This window comes from Garra rufa, chromosome 25 (genome assembly GCF_049309525.1).
Source record: "Garra rufa chromosome 25, GarRuf1.0, whole genome shotgun sequence".
In the NCBI taxonomy this organism is placed as follows: Eukaryota; Metazoa; Chordata; class Actinopteri; order Cypriniformes; family Cyprinidae; genus Garra; species Garra rufa.
Window position 1 is genome coordinate 31,008,288 of NC_133385.1, and position 18,930 is coordinate 31,027,217.

At 44.7% G+C, this 18,930-nt stretch overlaps 1 long non-coding RNA gene across 1 annotated transcript; it reads left to right on the top strand.

Annotated features, from left to right (window-relative positions):
* The first annotated feature begins 15,931 nt into the window (after positions 1-15,931).
* LOC141301683 (uncharacterized) lies at positions 15,932-17,044 on the top strand. Its single transcript, XR_012342215.1, has 3 exons — positions 15,932-16,034; positions 16,112-16,176; positions 16,250-17,044. It is a non-coding gene; the product is annotated as an uncharacterized lncRNA (long non-coding RNA).
* The last annotated feature ends 1,886 nt before the right edge of the window (positions 17,045-18,930 follow it).

The following is an 18,930-nucleotide window of genomic DNA, read 5'->3' on the forward strand; positions in this document are numbered from 1 at the left end:
AGGAAACATCACAGCACTGAGACTTTTATTATATCATATCATATCATATCATATCATATCATTATATCACGCTTTGAAAAAATGTGTGAGCATTACAAGTTCTGCTCTTGATTGGTTTAAATCCTATCTTGAAGACAGAATGTTTTCTGTTTATCTTGATGGTTTTTCTTCATCTAGCTCCATCTTGCATTTTGGAGTTCCTCAGGGCTCTATTTTGGCCCCTGTTCAGGGCCCGTATTCACAAAACATTTTATCTTAGCACTAAGAGTTCTCCTAAATAGCAGTAAAAGTTTTTAGCTAAGAGTTTTCTCTTAAAACCTATTAACAAAGCTACTGAGAGAAACTTTTATTAAGCAGTAGAGAGAAGTCTTAAGCTAAGAGTAAGAACGGGGTTGACCTCGTTACAAAGGATGATGTCAGCATGCTCACTAACCAAGCTTACAGTGATTGGCTGATAGGGGAGGGATCTCTGTCAGACATTTATTCATAGAAATATTGTTGTAAATATTGCCATATTCAAATAAAGTTTTAAAAAGTTAGTAAAAATGTTGCCACATTCAAATAAAGAATTTAAAATACAGGGCAAGTGTCACTTATTAAACAAGTGTTCAAATGATTGACAGCCTTTTACCTGTGTGCTTCTTATAATAAACAATTAGCTGATATGCATGTAAACAGACTTTTTTAAAAGAGATTTTTATGCATTTAATGACAATAGGGGAGAACTGACATGAAATCATTGGGTGAAGAGAAGGGGCGGGAGCAGCAAAACATTTCGAAACGGGAATCAAACTCAGGGCGCTATGAGCGGAGTTGCCCTATATATTGATGCACTAACCGCTAGGCTATCAGTGCCGACTCAAATGACTTTTTTTCTATTCATGATAGAATAGTAATGGCTGATAGCGAGATACGCAAACGTAAAACAAAACCAAACTGGATGCAAGAACAGCTGTTACTTCTTGACCAACGATATAATCAAATGAAAATTTGGGAAGACTAAAAAAAAAGTTGTGTGGGAATATGCGTGCATATACATGCAGAGTGTTTCTAAAAAGTTTAAGTTCCAAGGCAGATTGCCAGAAACAGCAATATTAGGAAGGTTAGGATTTGATCTTGTGATTTAAGCCTGATTTAGGCTGATTTATACTCGACTCGTTCTTCTGCACCGCAAGCCTGTGCTGCCTGCGCGCGCACATCCCCAAATTCTGGGCTCCTGTTCCTAAAAGATCTTAAGGAAAAAACTTAGCGATTTAGGAGAAAATCTTAAAAATAATGCTTAAAACAATCCTAAATTTAGGACTCCTAATTTTTGCTCTAAGAGTATTTCACAAAGCGTTTTAACACTAAAATTAGCTCCTAAACCCGTGAAATGTAAGTAAGAGTAGTGGAGATGACTCCTAAATCACTAAGATCAAGTCCTAAAACTGTCCTAAAATGGCTGTTGCCGGCTGTCTGCCTCGGAACAGAAACATTTTAGAAGTATTGGATGATAATGAGCTTTTAAGAAGGTGCACGTCTTATGCCGAGTTCAGACTGCATGATTTTAGCCCCAATTTTGACTCGCCGACAGGTTTTGAGAAATCGCCGACAAATGCCCAAAATCACAGACAAATCGGTGCTCGTTCACGTGAGTGACAATCACACAGTGTGAATTATCAAAGACGCGATCTGAGAGAATCACCGACGTGTCGCCGACACCCGTGAGATATTTGGCATGCTAAATATCTGGACCTGTCGGCGATTCAAAATCATGCCGTGTGAAAAGTGATCTGACTGAAAATCACATCGGCGATTACCTTCAGCCAATGAGATGGCAACATGCAGGCCAGCGGGAAGTTGGGGGAAGAGTTAACAAGAATAGCTTCGGCTTCTTTTCTTTCCGCTGCAAATGAGTGCACATGCAATTTGTATGACAAGCTTCTTACGGCCTACCATTTTTTTTATAATAATACCAGACTCACGTGAGAACTTGCATGCCTGACCTCGCGATGTTTCCATGTCACTTCTCGCGTGTGTTTGGTTGTGAGACGTAATTTGCGGACCAGGACAAAGTTGTCGGCGATTCTTCCTATTGTAAAGTCATGCAGTGTGAAACCCCCTGTCGCCGATCCATCGTGCAGTGTGAACAAAGCAGCGACGGAATGCTACCCCAGATAGTCATGCAGTGTGAAAACATCTGTGACACGATTGCTTTGGAAATCGTGCAGTCTGAACTCGGCATTAATCGCGAAGGTATTATGACAGTTGCAGAATTGCAACAAATAGAAACAATCCAATAAAACGCCACAGATCAAGGTTTTAACAATCTTTGGCAGCTCCTTATGAATGCAATAAATATTTTAATGAGGCTAAGGATTTCAATCTGCAATAGCATAACAATTAAGGTTACATGAAAACATTATCGGCAACTTGAAAGTAATGTCCGTTTAGCTGTAGCAGTTGTTTGTCACTTAAATTCTGCAGTCTCTGCCTTAATTTGCCTGACTTTGCAAAGAATACCAGCGCTTTTCACAGTCATCTTTGCTTCTGGACAAAAGTGGGAAAGCTGCATTTATTTGCACAAGTTATGAGCTACTTTTAGCCTTAAGATGTTTTGCATATACGGGCCCTGTTCTCATTATAGATGCTTCCTCTGGGGTCCAGATCTGGATACCAGCAGAAAACTCTTTTTGGGTGTTACCTTTGATTCTACACTCAGGTTCGATAAACAGATCAATTCTGTAGTCAAATCCAGTTTCTTCCAATTAAGATTGCTATCAAAAGCCAATAGTTTTTTTACATTTCAAGAGCTAGAGAGAGTGATCCATGCATTTGTGTACAAATACATCTGCTAGACCACTGAGGTCTTCTGAGAAAAGAGTGCTGATGTTCCCTAGATCTAGATTGAAGTTGAGGGGTGACCATGCCTTTTCAATTGCTGGTCTAAAATTATGGAATAGTTTTCCATTCTCCCTCCGATTAGTTTCTTCAGAATCCGAATTTATTTCTAAGTTAAACACTTACCTTTTTTCAAGGCTTTTAACTGTCCTTAGAGTATAGGGCAGGGCTACTCAATTGGTGGCCCATGGGCCTAATCCGGCCCGCCAATCATCTTCGTCCGGCCCAATGGAGAAGTACGCGCAGGCAGCTTGAATTGTTTTTGCACTAAATTAGTTTGTCCACTAAGCGGCAACACTGGCCCGGAGCAGCCAAAAAAAGAAAAGCAAGAGAGCCAAGAACAATAATCTACCGGACACAGCAACATGAATAGAGCTCCAGACTGCGACCAAATAGTTGCATGTTTTCTGCCGGTGCTACTAATTTTTGTGAGTGCTCGCACTGGCGCGATCACCGCGTTGTTTAACTCATTAGCGCTGCTATTTCTGTTTCACATGAGAAACATCAAACGGCAAACAAAACGAAAGAGAAACCAAAGCACACCACGTTTGAGCTGCGCAGCGTGGACCGTTTATCAGCTTGGACCACAACGCAAACAAACTTGTCCGAGCTCAGAACAGCCTCAGGAACCAAAGTTGATAGACCATTTTCACAGAAACCGGAAATACGCAATCGCAGGGTATGCAGACTTCCTGTGTAATGTCAACACAGCAGAAAGCCGGGTAATTTAAAATTAAAATGGGGAGAGTCTACACAACTTCCCTCGCTGCTTTGCCAAAGATAACTTTTGCCGACCTGATAAGAGTCGTGGAGGAAAACTCCGTCACAAAGAGGAACAAATTGGATAAAGGATATACATTTTTCCAATAAGGACGTTATCCGGGACGTTCTAAAACTCTTAACGTGGCGTACGTAAAAAACGACCAGGAAACCCCAAATTTCTGTCATTCCTTACTTGGAACAAACACTAACTACTATCAAAAGAACGAGCCCTTATTCCACAGATAAAGTGAATAATATCACGTTAAGCGTTTTCTCCCCCAAATAAGCCCATTGTAAGGAAACTGCTTAACGTGGTTTAACTTACCTTATGTCACACCCTCAGCACGTTCCCTCAGCCCCAATCACCACGATCCCCCATCAATCAGCCAATCCCCACTACAACACACCCGTGAACCATCACCAGAGTTCTAATCACCGTCACCTGCACCGGCAATCACCACACCCTTTATATACTTACCTCTGCCACTTACTCACCAGCTGGAATCGAAGTTACATGGACTTCTCTCTGTGGATCTTCTCCCCTTCCTGTTGTCTCTCCTGTGCTCCTCGTGGACTGCTCCTGTGTTATCCTGTGAAACACATTAACCGCGTTAAAGGGAAGTGACTTTTGCTCTCGCTACGATACTGATGAACTTGAACTCACCTGTTGTGTTGTGTTTGAAGACTCGGCTACCGAGACCTTTACTCACCTGTTTGCACGTGTTTGAACTGAGCACGATTGTCAATAAATATCTTGAAAGATACTCACCCTCTCCCTTTGTGTGTGGTCGTGACAGGATTCCAGCCCTTAAGAAATAACTTACCACATCACTCATGGAGGCGAGCGCAGCTATCACCGATGCCACCCCCGATCCGTTTGCGGATATGGTAAACGTCCTTCGTCAATCTCTACCAACTACTCCAACGACGATTTCCAACACGCCCCTCTCTCGCCCCATGAGTTATTCCGGAGATCCGGGTGGTTGTAATGGTTTCCTCCTTCAAAGTTCCCTCTACATCGAAGCCAACGCACACCATTTTCCAAATGAAATCTCTAAAATATCATTTATGATTTCCCTCCTCACTGGACAGGCACTTCAATGGGCGGAAGCGCTTTGGAATTCAAGAAGCGATGCACTAATCTCATATAATGCTTTCGTTACCCACTTTAAGGAAGTGTTTGGAGCTGCTCTCACTCCCCTCTCAGTGCACGATGAATTGATTACTCTGAGTCAAGGTACGTCCAATATACACGAATACACCTTGCGCTTCCGCTCCCTAGCGGCCATCAGTGGTTGGAACCAAGTCGCTCTCCTAGCAGCCTATCGTAAGGGACTCAAACCCCAGATCCGCAAGCATATGGTCATTTACGATGACAACGTACCCCTGGAGACCTTTATTAAGAAAGCGGTAGGCATTTCACAACATCTCTCAGCATGTCCCTCTGCAAAGTCTGTGCCTAGTTTCCCTCCACTCCGAACGCCTTCACCCCAACGAAACACTGAAGAACCCATGATTACCGACTCCTATCGTCTGGATCCTGCGGAAAGGAAACGGCGAATCAACAGTCACCTGTGTCTGTATTGTGGAGAAGCCTCACACTTCATCAATGCCTGCCCAGTCCGCCCGCCTCGTCCAATGGTGAGTACCGTATCTATTACCCCAGCCATGTCTCTCTTGCCTCATATAACCGCTGAACTAATAGTGAACTCTCGTACTTTCCCCATCTATGTGCTCGTGGACTCCGGAGCGGCTGGCAATTTTATCTCATCACATTTCATTGCTAAACATCGAATTCCCACCGTTCTAAACGAGGTTAAATATCAAATCACCACCATCCAAAACTCACCATTGGGCGATGGTAAGATATCCCGAAGAACCAAGAAAGTGACTCTCATCTCCCGACACAACCACCGTGAACATCTAACCCTCCTAGTACTCCCTCGAGCCAATGTGGATGTTATCTTGGGCAGACCATGGCTCATAAAACACCAGCCCCGCATTGATTGGAGCACAGGAGAGGTCCTAGAATGGAGTAAGATATGTGAGAGCCACGGCTACCATCCTCCCTCGTCAGGTCCGGAACCTCCATATCACCCTATCCCTCTTCACGCCACCACCATTGAGAGTCCTACCACCCAATCCTCCATCACCATTCCCCCCATCTATCAACCATTTTCAGATGTCTTCAGTAAGGAACGAGCCACGCAACTACCACCGCACCGGCCCTGGGATTGTAGTATCGACCTACTGCCAGGCGCCAAACTGCCTCACGGGAAGATCTACCCCCTTTCACGTCCTGAGCAGGAGGCCATGGAGAACTACATCCAGGAGGCTCTCCAACAGGGGTTCATCAGACCTTCCACGTCCCCAGCAGCGTCCAGTTTCTTCTTCGTCCCCAAGAAGGATGGTGGACTCAGACCCTGTATCGACTATCGGGTACTTAACGACGCCACGGTGAAATTTGCCTATCCACTTCCTCTAGTTCCAGCTGCCTTGGAGGAGCTGCGGGAAGCCCGCATTTTCACCAAACTCGACCTCCGCAGTGCCTACAACCTGATCCGTATCCGGGAAGGGGATGAGTGGAAAACCGCCTTCATTACCCCGACTGGCCACTATGAATATCAGGTGATGCCCTATGGCCTGGCCAACAGTCCGTCCATATTTCAAAATTTCATGAACGAAATCTTCCGTGACTATCTCCACCGTTTTGTAATTATCTACATTGATGATATTCTGATTTATTCACGCAATCTGAAGGAACACCAAGACCATGTTCGCCAGGTTCTCCATCGCCTCCGTAAATACCAGCTCTATCTGAAGTTGGAAAAATGCGAGTTCCATCAACCCTCCATCTCCTTCCTCGGATACGTGATCACTGCGGAGGGAGTTCGTATGGAGACCGGTAAGGTGGACGCAGTGGCCAAGTGGGCGGAACCCAAGACGGTGAAGGAACTTCAGCGTTTCTTAGGGTTCGCTAACTTCTACCGACGCTTTATAAAAAATTATAGTCTCCTCTCAGCACCACTCACTTCCCTCTTAAAGGGAGGACGCCGGGTGTTACAGTGGACCCCAGAAGCCCAACAAGCCTTCGACCGTCTCAAGCTTATGTTCACCACCGCTCCCATCCTCAAGCATCCCGACCCTTCAAGGCCCTTCGTAGTGGAAGTGGACACGGCGGACGTAGGCGTTGGAGCCGTTCTGTCCCAATGGTCTGATGAACCCCGATCCCTCCATCCGTGTGCGTACTATTCCAAAAAACTCACCCCAGCGGAACAGAACTATGGCATTGGAGACCGCGAACTACTGGCAATAAAGCTAGCCCTCGAAGAGTGGCGGCACTGGTTAGAAGGAGCCCAGTTCCCCTTCACCGTGATAACCGACCACAAAAACCTCCAGTACATTCAACACGCCAAGAGATTAAATGCCCGACAAGCTCGCTGGTCACTATTCTTTGCCCGTTTCAACTTCCAAATCACATACCAACCCGGCCACAAGAACACCAAAGCAGACGCTCTATCCCGTATGTATTCACCCGAACCTACCATTGACACCCCTGACCCTATTCTACCTCCATCTGTCTTCCTAGCACCCATTCTGTGGCAACTCGACGAAGATATTCGGGCCGCCACCTTCGAGGAACCTGCACCACCGGAGCTTCCCCCGGGTCGCGTCTATGTCCCAAGCCGTCTTAGACTCCTTCTGTTGGATAGTACGCACACATCCCCCGGCTCAGGACATCCTGGCAGTAGGCGAACCCTCTCGCTCCTCCAGCAGAAATATTGGTGGCCCAACATGAGCAGGGAAGTGGAACGGTACGTCCAAGGATGCTCGGTCTGCGCCGTCAACACAACCCCACGCCGCTTACCCGAAGGTAAACTTCAACCATTGCCTATTCCCCGCCGACCCTGGACACACTTGGGCGTTGACTTCGCCACGGACCTGCCTCCCTCTCAAGGCTACACAACAATTTTAGTGGTAGTTGACCGCTTCTCAAAAGCTTGCAAACTAATCCCTCTCAAAGGTCTCCCCACAGCGCTAGAAACCGCGGAAGCACTGTTCCACAATGTGTTCCGGAACTTCGGACTTCCAGAAGATATCGTGTCCGATAGAGGGCCGCAATTCATTTCCAGGGTCTGGCGGGCCTTCTTCAGGCTACTGGGTACCACGGTCAGCTTATCATCCGGATACCACCCTCAAACTAACGGGCAGACCGAACGGAAAATACAGGAGATCTCCCGTTACCTTCGGACGTACTGTTCCCAACATCAGAACACCTGGAGCCAGTATCTACCGTGGGCTGAGTATGCGCAAAATTCCCTCCGTCAGACATCTACTGGTCTAACCCCCTTCCAATGTCTTTTAGGCTATCAACCAGCACTGTTTCCATGGACAGGAGAATCCTCTGAGGTGCCTGCGGTAGATCACTGGTTCCGGGAGAGCGAGAGGGTGTGGGACTCAGCTCACGTCCATCTCCAACGGGCAGTACGGAGGCATACGGAGAACGCCAATCGCCGTAGGTTACCCAATCCAGTTTACCTCCCCGGAGACCAGGTATGGCTCTCAACCCGAGACATACGCCTCCGTCTGCCCAGCAAGAAGCTGAGTCCCCGCTACATAGGGCCCTTCACCGTCCACTCACAAATAAACCCCGTCACCTACCGTCTTAACTTACCTCCACACTATAGGATCGCTCCCTCGTTTCACGTTTCCCTGCTCAAACGTCATACTGAACCCCTATTCCCTTCCTCTACAGAGTCGGAACCACCTCCTCCTCCCGATCCACCGGAGGTCCTCGGAGACAACATCTACCAAGTCCAAGAGGTCCTAGACTCCCGGCGGCGGAACGGCCAGCTTCAATACCTCATAGACTGGGAGGGGTTCGGACCCGAGGAGAGATCGTGGGTACCCCGTGACGACATCCTAGATCCGGCTCTCCTCGAGGAATTCCACCGACAACATCCCGAACGCCCAGCTCCCAGAGGTCGTGGTCGTCCCCGTCGCCGTCCTTGGGTGCCAGGAGTCACCCGTGGAGGAGGGGGTGATGTCACACCCTCAGCACGTTCCCTCAGCCCCAATCACCACGATCCCCCATCAATCAGCCAATCCCCACTACAACACACCCGTGAACCATCACCAGAGTTCTAATCACCGTCACCTGCACCGGCAATCACCACACCCTTTATATACTTACCTCTGCCACTTACTCACCGGCTGGAATCGAAGTTACATGGACTTCTCTCTGTGGATCTTCTCCCCTTCCTGTTGTCTCTCCTGTGCTCCTCGTGGACTGCTCCTGTGTTATCCTGTGAAACACATTAACCGCGTTAAAGGGAAGTGACTTTTGCTCTCGCTACGATACTGATGAACTTGAACTCACCTGTTGTGTTGTGTTTGAAGACTCGGCTACCGAGACCTTTACTCACCTGTTTGCACGTGTTTGAACTGAGCACGATTGTCAATAAATATCTTGAAAGATACTCACCCTCTCCCTTTGTGTGTGGTCGTGACACCTTAACAGCAACCAGGGAAAACCAAACTTCTGTTAAATTTCACTTATAATGAACACTTTCTGCTCTCAAAAGAACAAGCTCTCATTCAGCATATAAAGTGATCGCCCCTCATAGAAGTCCATTATACAAAAAAAAAAAGCTTAAACGTGGCTTAAAATTTTACTTATAATAAACACTTTCTGCTGTCAAAAGAACGAGCTCTCATTCAGCATATAAAGTGATCGCCCCCCATAAAAGTCCATTATACAAAAAAAAGCTTAAACGTGGCTTAAAATTTTACTTATAATAAACACTTTCTGCTGTCAAAAGAATGAGCTCTTATTCAGCATATAAAGTGAATAAAATCACGCTTTTCTCCCCATAGAACTCCATTAAGGAAAAAGCTTAACATGGTTTATAATGGTCTTCTATGGGGGGCGATCACTTTATATGCTGAATAAAAGCTTGTTCTTTTGACAGAATCAAGTATTTATTATAAGTAAAATTAAACAGAAGTTTGGTCTTCCTTGAGGTACGTAAACCACGTTAAGCTGTTTCCTTATAATGGGCTTCTATGGGGGAGAAAACGCTTAACGTGATATTATTCACGTTATCTGTGGAATAAGGGCTCGTTCTTTTGATAGTAGTTAGTGTTTGTTCCAGGTAAGGTTTGACAGAAACTTTAAGCGTTTTAGAACGTCCCGTTTATCCATAACTTTCAAGGTAAGTAACGTAGCTAACGTTATTAGAGAGCAATCAGGCTAACAAATTTCTAGTGTGTCCACTTAGACCGAGGACTAGGGTTATAAGGTTATGTACGGATAGTATAGAGGACATGTACAACTTTATTAAAGTAATATAACAGTCGTGGTCTTGATGTTACACACAATCTTGCTCGATGTTTGCACCATCTTTCTTGTTTAACTGGTTACCGGCATACTGGGGCGGAAATAGGTTTACACAGCAATTGCGTATTTCTGGTGCAAAATACGGAAGTTGTGAGAAAGGTCTATTTCGCCAGTAAAAAGTGTTTGAATTTGCTCAGAATTAATTATGGCTGCTGAAAGATCTAGTGAGAATCATTCAAATCCTGCTCAGAATTCTGTTACAAACAGCGCTGATACAGACTATTGTCACGATGTAGGCAGGAACACACGAACAACGACGTAGTAAAAGACGAATATTTAATAAATCCAACGGAATACAAGCAGACACAGGAACAGCAGGGTAAGACATCCATATAACATCAAAGACCGACAAGTATACAGGGGAAAACACACACCTTAAATACACAGACTGATTACACATCCAGGTGGAGACAATGAAGGAGGAACCAAACACACACACTGAACTGCGGGGGAGAATGGGAGAAACCAACATGAAAGTCCGGGGATGTGACATTACCTCCCCCTCCCGGAAGGCGTGTCCTCACGCCGACAAACAGGAAACAACAAACAGTCTTAGGAGGGGGTTTCGGCGGAGGACGGACTCCCGGGAGGAGGGCACAAGATGGAGTCCAGGGTGGTGACGGAGGGAGGAGCCAAGGATGTGACAGGAATGGGCTGGAGCAGGAGGAGCCAGGTGGGACCCAGAACGCAGCCAAGATGTATTCCCACGGTGGAGCCGATGGAGGGAGGAGCCATGGTGGAGGAAGGGCTGACGACTCCAAGGGGCCGACCGACGGAGGCGGAGCAGGTGGTGGGAGAGCCCGATGCGGAGACGGAAAGGCGATGATGATCTTGGATCCGGAGGGCCAAGGTGGAACCCAAGGCTCTGGCGACCAAGGCGGAGATGGAGATCCGGAGATCCGCGGCGGAGCCGGAGCGACAGAGGACCGAGGCTGTGCCCGCGGGAGGGAGGAGGTCCACAGAGCCGGTGGGACGGCGCGACGAGGCACAGCCGGAGGAGTAGAGTCCAGAGGCGAAGGTGGGGCGACGACTGACCAGGGCGGAGCCGGAGGGACGATGGTGCCCGGTGGAGCTGGTGGATCGACGGGCGACGGCGGAGACGAGGGAGCAGAGAGCCGGGGTGGAGCCGCAGGGTCGGAGGGCCGAGGCGGAGTCCAGGACTCTGAGGCTGGAGGCGATGGTGAGGGATCCTCCAGCCATGACACCGATGGAGACTGGCAGACCCGCGGCGAACCCACCGCACAGATGGTGGACTGAGGGTGAGCAAGGGGACAGACAGTCGACAACGGGGATTCAGGAAAGCTGGGCGGAACCAGCGGAGAATCAGGACTAGGCAGAAGAGGGACGGTGGGTGGGAAGTCCAGGCAGATAGGTATTTCCATGACACAGTCAATTACATCCCCAAAATCTTGTTCCAGCTCACCCTCAGTGATGGTGCAGTGGGCGGGGCTCTCTACCGCCCCTTCTTGCTCGACGCAGCACTCCACCGTCGCAGATGTAGTGGCCGGCTCTCGCACCTGGTCGGATGATATGACCCCATCGGCGCTCCACACTGCTGTCGCTCCGGGCTCGGGCTTTCCGTCTACGATGGGCTCATAATCCGTCGGTCGGGGTGGCTGGCTGGGCTCTGGGTCTGGAGTGACACTGACGAGATTCTCCTTGGAACAGGCGGGAAACGAGGATCGGTTTCTCGCCAGTGTCCACTCCACAAACGAGGCAAAATCGGCTCGAGGGCCGTCCTCGGACGACGGCGCTCTGCATGACACGTTTAGACTTGCGTCATAGAACGCGCAGAGCGCGTCGTCCGAGTAGCTGGTGGTGTTAGCTACTAGCTGGAACATTAACGTGTAACCCTCGAGCGGCAATTCCCCCTGCTTCAGCCGAAGGAGGATGAATTCTGGACGGAGGAAGGAATCCATGGGGGAGACACAACGGAAACAAAAAGACTGGGAAAAACGAACGGGAAACAAAACGGAGGAGAACACGCCAAAAAAAAAAAAACTGTATAGGTCGGTCTTTCTGTCACGATGTAGGCAGGAACACACGAACAACGACGTAGTAAAAGACGAATATTTAATAAATCCAACGGAATACAAGCAAACACAGGAACAGCAGGGTAAGACATCCATATAACATCAAAGACCGACAAGTATACAGGGGAAAACACACTCCTTAAATACACAGACTGATTACACATCCAGGTGGAGACAATGAAGGAGGAACCAAACACACACTGAACTGCGGGGGAGAATGGGAGAAACCAACATGAAAGTCCGGGGATGTGACAACTATGTCAGAAAACCAGAAGTAACGCCAATTTAAAGCAAAGTCGAATGTTATTACAGTATGCATTTCAGGGTTTGTACAACCTTTTGAGAGAGAAATTCAAGCACTTTTCAGTGACTTAAGCATTTTGCACAACCATTTTCAGCACTTTAAAGCTCTTATGATCCAATTTGATTGTTATTTGGATGGCCAAAATCTTTGTGGTAATCAAAACTTTGTGATAAACAAACACTTATGTAAAATTGAAAATACATAAAATAACGATTATAACCAGTATATGGCAATAATAACCTGTATAGTTTATACATTTACAATTTATAGTTTATGTGAGGATTGTTTTAAAATCACCTAAATAAAAAGTTGTTGTATATTTCAGAGCCTATATTAAATGTCGAAAATACTGTCTTTCAATCATACTGTAATTTTGAATGAACATAACTAATATTTAAAACTGAGAGAAAATTAATTTAATAGAGACACCAGTAGCAGTATTGATATCAATACTTCATTAATAATATGCTACTTGGCAAAAAGATGCCATTAAACACATATTTAAAATATACTTTGTTGTTTCTACCTTAATTTGGATGTGTATAATAAATACATATATAATATATAAAGACAATATAAATATGCAATTAATCTGATTAATTTATGTGATTAATTTTGAGTATGGGTCACCATACTTGACAATACGTCACGACTTCCAATCATGATTAATTACAGAAAAATTAGATTTTTTTATTTATTTATTTGATTTGATTTGATTTGATTTGATTGACAAACAGCATCACTGTTAACCTTTTAGAGATGTTGGTGTTGGCAATATTAGTTCATTTTAGTGAATATGCATTTTGACCCCCACCCCCTTCAAATTTTCAGTTCGATAATCAGGCCCTCAAATGAATCTAATTGAATAGCCCTGGTATAGGGATTTGTTATTAATGTTTTTTTCTCTCCTCTTTAGTGTATTGCGGTCAAAACTGTATATATTTATTTCTGTCTTTTTAGCAAAGTTTTGTACAGCACAGTGATCAACTACTGATGTTTTAAATACATTTTGATTTTGTTTATATAAGTTTTAGTTTTATAATATTATTGAGTTGAAGTTAATGTATTGCAGGAAGCTATAAGGCTATGCGGCTATTGGCTGTCATTGTTTACTAAAGTCAAAAGTAAAATCTGAATTTGATTGTTAACAATTGCCTCCATGCCACGCCGCATTGAAGCAGTCATTTCTGCTAAAGGATTCCCGACCAAGTATTGAGTGCATAACTGAACATAATTATTTGAAGGTTGACTTTTTTTGTATTAAAAACACTTTTCTTTTATTGGTCGGATGAAAAATGCTAATATTTTGAGATAGGAATTTTGGGTTTTCATGAGCTGTATGCCAAAATCATCAATATTAAAACAATAAAAGGCTTGAACTACTTCAGTTGTGTGTAATGAATCTAAAATATATGAAAGTCTAATGTTTATCAGTACATTATAGAAAATAATGAACTTTATCTCAATATGCTAATTTTTTGAGAAGGACCTGTATTTTATGTGAAATGTCTTATTCTCGGAGTCCTAAATAAGCAATAACATGCATTTTGTATGATCCCTCTTATTTTGGTAAAATAATTGACATTTTGCAGATTCTGCAAGGTTTTGACTTCAACTGTAGTTGTTCATATGGATGTTATGTCATTACCTTCATATACATGATAGACATTTTATTTCTACAAAACAGGCTCTGATTAATAAAGGGCCTTTATAAGAATGGAAGTGGCACTGAATAGATCTGTTGGTCATTTAAGTGTTCTGTGCACATTCATGATAACACTTTTATTCTTGTTTCACTAGAGGGCACCCAAGCACTTTTCCTGTCTTTACAGATCATAATACAAATCAGAAATACCAAGCAGACATATTTCACACTGGGTTTTATAACCACTTCAGGAAAAGCAGCCCCATCTTTTTATTATGCTTTTATTATTTTTATTTTTATTATGCATTTTATTAATTTATTATGCAATATTATGATAAAAATATTGATATCTCTGAGTTAATTTGTATCAAATGACAATGAGTGATTATTAATGCTGATATACTCAACCACTGATATAGCCATAAACCATGCATTAAGAGCCTTTTTGAATTTGAAGATCAGGGTAAATTTAACTTATTTTGTCTTCTGGGAAACATGTAACCATTTGAAGGGCAGTACTAAATGAAAAAAATAAAAATAAATAGGCAAAATAAGTCAAAAGCAAACATTTACATTCTGTCCAAAAGTTTTCACCCTCCTTGCTCTTAATGCATTGTTTTTCTTTCTGAAGTATCAGTGAATGTTTAAACCTTCTGTAATAGTTGCATATGAGTCTCTCAGTTGTCCTCAGTGTGAAAAGATGGATCTCAAATTCATACAGTCATTGTTGGAAAGGGTTCAAATACACAAAAATAAAAACCAAAGAATTATTAAAAAAAAACAAAGAATTGAAAAGAACCAAAGGCAGTTTAACTATTCAGGACAAACAAAGCATTTTTTTTTTATAAATTCAACTAATATTTTCTCTTGTGCACTGCATCTTTTATGTGAAATATCTTACTCAGGGCAGTATTAAATAAACAATAACATGCCTTTTATTTCTGTAAAATAATTAACAATTTGCAGATTCTGAAAAGGGGGGAGTAAACTTTTGACCTCAGCTGTAAATGTCTTCATAACCCTTTATTTTTATGTACTCTAAAACAACAAATTTGCAACTACTAACAGAAAGAAAGAAAGAAAGAAAGAAAGAAAGAAAGAAAGAAAGAAAGAAAGAAAGAAAGAAAGAAAGAAAGAACTTGTTTCATAACCTATTATCAGATTATGGAAATTGTGTCCATTCTTTAGGATTCTTCGCTTTTTGATGTACTCTAAAAATGAACAAATCTGTATAACTAAACAAACAAACAAACTAGAATATAAATATAAACAGTTTAATGCCATGGTAAATATTGCTTAAAACAGTTGCAAAGCTTTTTCTATAAATAATAAAGACAACAAAATATTCATTCAGAACAGTGTTGGCTGCAAAGGAAGTATGCAATAATTTATTAATGTCATGACACAAACATAATCCTGTTATTAACAAACAAACCCAATCCTTATTGTTTTGTAAAACAAAAAATATAATACTATTTAGTACATTCCCATGCCCCATATTTACATTGTGTTTAGTTTGTTTGTATATGATGTGGATGAAAGAGTATTGACGCAATTTTCGATAGCCTATCTTTCTGTACCGCAATAGCACAGCTGTATGGAAAGATCCGAATATGCTTTTCTTAGTAAAATAAAAAATATAAATCAGATCATGAAGACTGAAAGTTCTGCTGTCCAGCATGACGTCAGGCTTTATGAGGGTTAAATCCAGCGCCCGCGTTTCCACTCCGACTGGTTAAGCGCCTCCTTTCCTCCAAAGGCATTTCCGGGACGTTCTAAAACGCTTAACGTGAAAAACGCTTAACGTGGCTTAACGTACGTAAAAAAAAACGACCAGTGTAGCCGGGGTCGTGGCTAATAATGGGGGGTGTGGCTATGCAGGTAGTGTACATCTTTTAAGCAGGCATCTGAAAGTAGGCCTGCAGACGGGGTCCGATCTGTTGTGTGGACGCGTGCTGTCGGGTGGCATGTCCTTGTTTGGCTGTGCACGAACATGGTCTGGGTTAGCAGGTAGGCTAAGTAAATATTGTTTAGCTTCATGTTCACAAAGCTTTTTTTATTAACCTACGGTATTGTTTTTAATGCAGATGCAAACGTCGTGCTGTCTGGTAGTACCTCTGTGTCTAATTATGTATATGGTCTGGGTGAGCAGGTATGCTAAATAAACATTGGTTGTTTTGCTAACAAAGACGGGTTTTATTAAATAAGAGTGTTATGTTTTTAAGGTAGATGTAAACATCGTGGATTTGTTGGTCGACGGTCACGTTCATTCTTCTTTGATGTTTGCCGATGGTCACGCTCATTCTTCCTTGATCTGGAATACCTGTGTAAAATAGTTCAGGATTGCTTGCTGCCTTGCAGGTAATTGCAGAGGTTTTTTAATATGGGACTTATTAATGTTTTTATTATTTTAATAGGATTAAAATAAAAATGAAGTGTTGTAATTTCCTTTTGAATATTGTTGATTGTGTTTTGTTTTTGTATTAGGTTTAGTTGATCGCTGTTCCTCCAGTGTTTGTTACGTTACATTTTTCTCAGCTAGCTGGTCTCGACATGTGTGCGCTGTATGCCTCCAGCGCAATTAAGATGTGATGAATGTTGTGAATCAGACTGGCTAGCTGAGCGTTTTTTTCTTTGTTTGTTTGTTTATTTGTTCGTTTGTTATATCACTTCCCAGCCTCGTGTTACCAGCCAACCTTTGTAGTCCTTTATACATGCGATGCTTTAAACACCTTAAGTATTCATTTGCATGAGGGTTACGTTTGCAGTGAAATTAATGGTTGATTTGGAGTGTGATTATTTTGAGTGAGGTGTTTTACATGTATAGAAAGTGGAGGGTGTAATTACTTTGTGTTGAGAAGCTGTAAGTGTATCAGAGTTTATAAAGGGTTGGCTGGCCATTAATATCATCTTTTTGGAGAGGGAATGAATCTTTTTGCTTTCTGATGTATTTTTGGATTTATATTAATTGTTATAAATTTATTTGTATTAATAAATTTATGTACGTGACATCAGTTTAAGTATTAGTTTCACGAGTTCCCACTTACATATAATTAGCTGGAGTATGTAAGCATGTTTGGCGTGCTGTCCGGGGAAGGGCTCCGAGCTCGGGAATGGCCCGAACCTAGAGTACCCCCCCCCCATGTATATGTGTAGAAGGAACTCGGAGTGAGGAGATGGGGTGGTGGAGGGATGCTGATAATCCGTCAAATGGGTAGAGGTGAGTCGGCTGTATTTATGCATGATGTAGATTGGCTTGAGTGAGTTCCAGCTGTGTTAATTAGGCTAAGTATCTGACGTGCTCCTCCCGAACTTTGCTTTAAGAAGCATCATTTCACGAGTTCCCACTTACATATAATTAGCTGGAGTATGTAAGCATGTTTGGCGTGCTGTCCGGGGAAGGGCTCCGAGCTCGGGAATGGCCCGAACCTAGAGTACCCCCCAATAAGCAATGTAGGACAGCCGCCAGCAGAGGACCCCCCAAAGCGCTGAGATCTGGCGGGGGCCGTTGTTTGGGAGAAGATGTTTGGTTAGCTGGCCGGGGGAGCCTTTCGTACTCTGATGGGAGAGGTTTTTGTATCAGGTCGAAAGGCTCTACCGGCTGCTTGTATGGATTACGGGATTTAGGGCGTCCGGTCGGGAGAGCTCAACCGATACTCAACGGGATGTGCACAGCGTTGGAACGGGTGAGCCCTACCGGCCGAAGGAGGAGCAGCGTGGTTGGGGCCCGATCAGGAGAACCCGGGTTGCCTTGGCCGGAGCAGCTTACGATGTTGGCATTAGGGCTCTACTGGTCGATCGGCCCCTATTAGTGCTGACCGAGAGGACCCATGAAGCCTCCGACGGGAGATCAAGACTCAGAACGTCAGACGAGTGGGTCGTCTTGGTTTGGCAGGTAAAAAGGTTTTGGGACGCCTGGTGCGGGCGACTCTCGCGACATACGATGGGAGACCAATGCAAACGGCATCGCATGGATAAGTCTCGCTTGCAGGCGCCAAGTAAGTAACCCGACCGGGAGAACTCTGCCGACGTCCGACGGGAGACCAAGGCTCGCGACATCGGACGGGTATGCCTCGCCGGCCGGGAGGGCAGAAAGGAAAACCCGACTGGGAGGGCTCTCGCCAAGCATACGAGGGGAGATCAGGACTCAGAACCTCGAATGGGTAAGCCTCGCCAGGTGGGGGGAAAAGATGTGAAGTTGGCCTGAAGGGGCTCAGATAGTGTCCGGCGGGAGGCGGAGACTTGTGGAGTCGGACGGATGAGTCTCGCCGACCGTCGGACGGAACGGAAAAATTTCAAGGTCGGTTTGGCTCTCGCAGCGTCCGATAGGAGACCAATGCTCACGGCATCGGACGGGTAGGCCCCGCCGACTGTAGGGAAGAAAAGTGCAGTTGACCGGGCGGGGGCCCCTTGCAGCGTCCGACGGGAGACCAATGCTCACGGCATCGGACGGGTAGGCCCCGCCGACTGTGGTGTCGAAAAGGTTAGGTGTCCGACCTGGGGGCCCCTGCGCATCCGACGGGAGACCAATGCTCACGGCATCGGACGGGTGGGCCCCGCAGGACGTGGGACGGAAAGGTAAGTTGTGGTCGGGGGCTCCTTGGGTGTCTGACGGGAGGCCAATGCTCACGGCATCAGACGGGAATACCTCGGCGACCGTAGTGAGGAAAAGGTCAGGGATGGAAAGTTTTTTTTTTTTTTTTTTTTTTTTTTTTTTTTTTTGGTAGTTGAAGGAAAACATTTACGAGCGGAAAGGCTCTCGCAGGGTCTGACGTGAGTTTAATACTCGCGGCTTCAGACAGGTACGTTTCGCCGGTAGTTGAGAGTCGAAAGAGAAACATTTGCACCACCGGGACGCTCTAGCAGCATCTGACAGGGAGTTCGATACTCAATTTGAGTTGTCTAA